We start from the raw sequence: 4,761 nt of genomic DNA, 5'->3' as shown, positions 1-4,761 counted from the left end.
CAAGTACCCAGTTGTATGGCTTTGAGTTGTTTAGTTGCAAAATTAGTAAAAAAAAAACGTTAGCATGGTCATGTTAGCATGCTACAATGCTAATGCTAGCATGGGTCATTTACAAAATCATCTGACTCTGAGGTATTCGGCTGGAAAATTGTCTAAAAATTTTTTAGCATGATAATATTAGCATGCTAGCATGATAATGTTAGCATGCTGATAGTTAGCATGTTTAAAGTACCAAGTTATTTGGCTCTGAGGTGTTTGGCTGCAAAACTTGTCAATAAAAGTTAGCATGTTGATGTTAGTATGCTGTTAGCATGTGTCAAGTACCACGTTGTATGACTAGGAGTTGCAAAATGCGTTAAAAAAGTTAGCATGGTAATGTTGGCATGCAAGAATGCTAATGTTAGCATGTGTCAAGTACCAAGTTATAGGACTATGAGGTGTGTGGCTGCAAAATTGACCAAAAAAGTTAGCATGGTAATGTTAGCATACTAAAGTTACCATGCTAACAGTTAGCATATGTCAAGTACCAAGTTATATGACTCTGAGGTGTTCAGATGAAAAATTGGTGGAAAAAAATTAGCATGGTAATGTTAGCATGCCAAAATGCAAACCGTTCAAATGTGTCAGGTAGCAGGTTATATGTTTCTGAGGCGTTTGGCAGCAAAATTGGATAAAAAAGTTAGCATGTTGATGCTAGTATGCTGTTAGCATGTGTCAAATACCACGTTATATGACTAGGAGTTGCAAAATGCGTTAAAAGAAGTTAGCATGGTAATGTTGGCATGCAAGAATGCTAACGTTAGCATGTGTCAAGTACCAAGTTATAGGACTATGAGGTGTGTGGCTGCAAAATTGGCCAAAAAAGTTAGCATGGTAATGTTAGCATGCTAAAGTTATCATGCTAACAGTTAGCATATGTCAAGTACCAAGTTATATGACTCTGAGGTGTTCAGCTGAAAAATTGGTGAAAAAAGTTAGCATGGTAATGTTAGCATGCTAAAGTTATCATGCTAACAGTTAGCATATGTCAAGTACCAAGTTATATGTCTCCGAGCTGTTCAGCTGAAAAATTGGTGGAAAAAAGTTAGCATGGTAATGTTAGCATGCCGAAATGCAAACCGTTCAAATGTGTGAAGTAGCAGGTTATATGTTTCTGAGGCGTTTGGCTGCGAAAGTGGCTAAAAACGTTAGCATGTTGATGTTAGTATGCTGTTAGCATGTGTCAAATACCACGTTATATGACTAGGAGTTGCAAAATGCGTTAAAGAAAGTTAGCATGGTAATGTTGGCATGCAAGAATGCTAACAGTTAGCATGCTAACAGTTAGCATGCGTCGAGTATCAAGTTATTGGACTATGAGGTGTTTGGCTGCAAAATTGGCCAAAAAAAGTTAGCACGGTAATGTTAGCATGCTAACAGTTAGCATATGTCAAGTACCAAGTTATATGACTCTGAGGTGTTCAGCTGAAAAATTGGTGGAAAAAAGTTAGCATGGTTATGTTAGCATGCCAAAATGCAAACAGTTGAAATGTGTGAAGTCGCAGGTTATATGTTTCTGAGGCGTTTGGCTAATAAAAGTGGCTAAAAAAGTTAGCATGTTGATGTTCGCAATGCTGCCTGAGGCTGAGCCAATCAGTGGCCGTGATACTGAACAGATTGTTTTGGTATCATCTAGTGGCCGATACAACTGTAGCATTGATATTTGTACTTCATTTAGCCAACACCAAGCTAATATGTGGATGCTGTGTTAAAATGTTTAGCATGTAGTATCTTAAATGTGCAAAATGATCAAATTTGGCCCTTGCTGGAAAAAGTTTGGACACCCCTGTCAGAGTGTCAGGTGACCATAGCCCCTCCCCCCTTTTTGCTGTGCCCTTGAGTTGCTAGCAAGGACACAAAAGCAGCCTTTGATGTTATTAGCATAATGTCTTTTGGATGCTAATGCTAAGTGGCTGCACACAATTTGTTTGCACGGTCGGCCTCTTCCTCTTCCTCTTCCTCTTCCTCTTCCTCTGCTCGTCTTTTCTTCACATTGTGACCAGCGCCTGTCGCGCTTCGTCATTCACCTTCCCCGTGAGGGTCAGGAGGCGGACCCCCATCTTCCAGGCTGTTGTATCGGTCACCATGGCAACACCCCGCCCTCGTCTACGTAGCGCTTTCATAACGCCGACATAAGACAACAAAAACGACAGACTTTTTCTAAGCCAGTACGAGAAAATAAAAAGCTGTGTGATATCATCTGGGATGCACGATACATCTCAATCCTCATGATGTCACACAGATACGTCCTGAAATATCGCCCTGATAACACAGTTCAAAAAGTCATTGTGAATAGAGATGGCTTTTTTTGCTGATATCCGATATTCTGATATTGTCCAACTCTTAATTACTGATACGGATATATACAGTCGTGGAATTAACACATTATTATGCCTAATTTGGACAACCAGGTATGGTGAAGATAAGGTCCTTTTTTTTCAAATTAATAAAATAAAGTAAGATAAATAAATTAAAAACATTTTCTTGAATAAAAAAGAAAGTAAAACAATATAAAAAGAGTTACATAGAAACTAGTAATTAATGTAAATGAGTAAAATGAAGTGTTAAAGGTTAGTACTATTAGTGGAGCAGCAGCACGCACAATCATGTGTGCTTACGGACTGTATCCCTTGCAGACTGTATTGATATATATTGATATATAATGTAGGAAGCAGAATATTAATAACAGAAAGAAACAACCCTTTTGTGTGAATTAGGAAACTGAGGTTTTGTGGGTTGTAAGCGTATCTTGTGTTTTTTATGTTGATTTAATAAAAAAAATAAAATAAAAAAACCCAGATACCGATCATTTAAAAAAACGATACCGATAATTTCCGATATTACATACATTTCGGACATCTCTAATTGTGAACAAACATGGCGTCAATGGTTTGGACTTCTTCACTGTTTTAGATCAAAAAAGAAAAAAGATAGCGCTTCAACTAGAGATGTCCGATAATATCGGCCTGTCGATATTATCGGCCGATATATGCGTTAAAATGTAATATCGGAAATTATCGATATCGGGTTTTTTTTAAAAATTGGTATCGTTTTTTTTTTGTTTTTTTTAATTAAATCCACATAAAAAACACAAGATACACTTACAATTAGTGCACCAAGCCAAAAAACCTCCCTCCCCCATTTACACTCATTCACACAAAAGGGTTGTTTCTTTCTGTTATTAATATTCTGCTTCCTACATTATATATCAATATATATCAATACAGTCTGCAAGGGATACAGTCCGTAAGCACACATGATTGTGCGTGCTGCTGCTCCACTAATAGTACTAACCTTTAACACTTCATGTTACTCATTTTCATTCATTACTAGTTTCTATGTAACTGTTTTTATATTGTTTTACTTTCTTTTTTATTCAAGAAAATGTTTTTAATTTATTTATGTTATTTTACAATTTTTTAAAAAAAGGACCTTATCTTCACCATACCTGGTTGTCCAAATTAGGCATAATAATGTGTTAATTCCACGACTGTATATATCGGTTGATATCGGTATCGGTAATTAAAGAGTTGGACAATATCGGAATATCGGATATCGGCAAAAAGCCATTATCGGACATCCCTAGCTTCAACACATTAGCCAGCTGACACACCTGACATGGCTCCAACCGGGTTTTGAAAGCCAAGAAGAGGTGTGGTGCACCAAAGCAAGCGGCAGTGCACAAACTAAAGTTACATCCACATTTTTCAAACATAATATCGTTGTTGTGATCAGTATCGGCACTGCCGTGAACATAATATACCATCCGGACTTTTTAGCATCCACATTTAAGTTAAAAAATGTTAAAGAAGCAATGATAGTCACACACACACTAGGTGTGGCCAAATTATCCTCTGCATTTGACGAACCACCCTTGTTCACCCCCTGGGAGGTGAGGGGAGCAGTGAGCAGCAGCGGCGGCCACGCCCGTGAATTATTTTTAGAGATTTAACCCCCAATTCCAAGCCTTGATGCCAAGCAGGGAGGTAATGGCTCCCATTTTTATAGTCTTTGGTATGACTCGGCCGGGGTTTGAACTCACAACCTACCCATCTCAGGGCGGGGACTCTAACCACTAGGCCACTGAGTAGGTTTCAACGTTTTCCCGTTACAGCACACCTTTTTGTAATAGTATTCTTAGACGGTGAGGCGGGCCATTAAAACATTTGCTGCGAGCCACAAATGTCCCCCGAGCCACACTTTGGACACCCCTGATCTAGTAGCACGTACTAGTAAGAAGGTAGCGTGCAAACTTACCAGTGTGGCTCCCCAGTTGATCGTTTCACTTTTCTGACTTGAACCATTTTCTCTTTTTGTCTTCAAGAGTGACATTGGAAGTGTAGAATTAAAGAAAGTAAATATTACAACCCCACCTCCATCAACCAGGAAGTAGCCTGCTAGCTAACACAATGAGTGAACAACTATTACACATGTCACACTAATGATTTTGTTTCCCACATATATATTCAATATTGGAATAGTTTCCCTTTCCTTAGAACCAAGAACAATACAACCTTATCATCTAATATTGTCCTCTGTAAAGCAGGAAGTGACCTCATTCTGCATCAACCAGGAAGTAGCCTGCTAGCTAACAAAATGAGTGAAAAACTATTACAAATGTGACTATTTTGTTTCCCACATATGTATTAAATATTGGAACAGTTTCCCTTTCCTAAGAACCAAAAACGGTACATTTGTATTTTATTATTATGTTGTCCTCAG

The sequence above is a fragment of the Entelurus aequoreus genome, linkage group LG20, assembly GCF_033978785.1.
Source record: "Entelurus aequoreus isolate RoL-2023_Sb linkage group LG20, RoL_Eaeq_v1.1, whole genome shotgun sequence".
Taxonomy (NCBI): Eukaryota; Metazoa; Chordata; class Actinopteri; order Syngnathiformes; family Syngnathidae; genus Entelurus; species Entelurus aequoreus.
The sequence above is the reverse complement of the archived record's forward strand: the minus strand, read 5'-3'. Positions refer to the sequence as shown.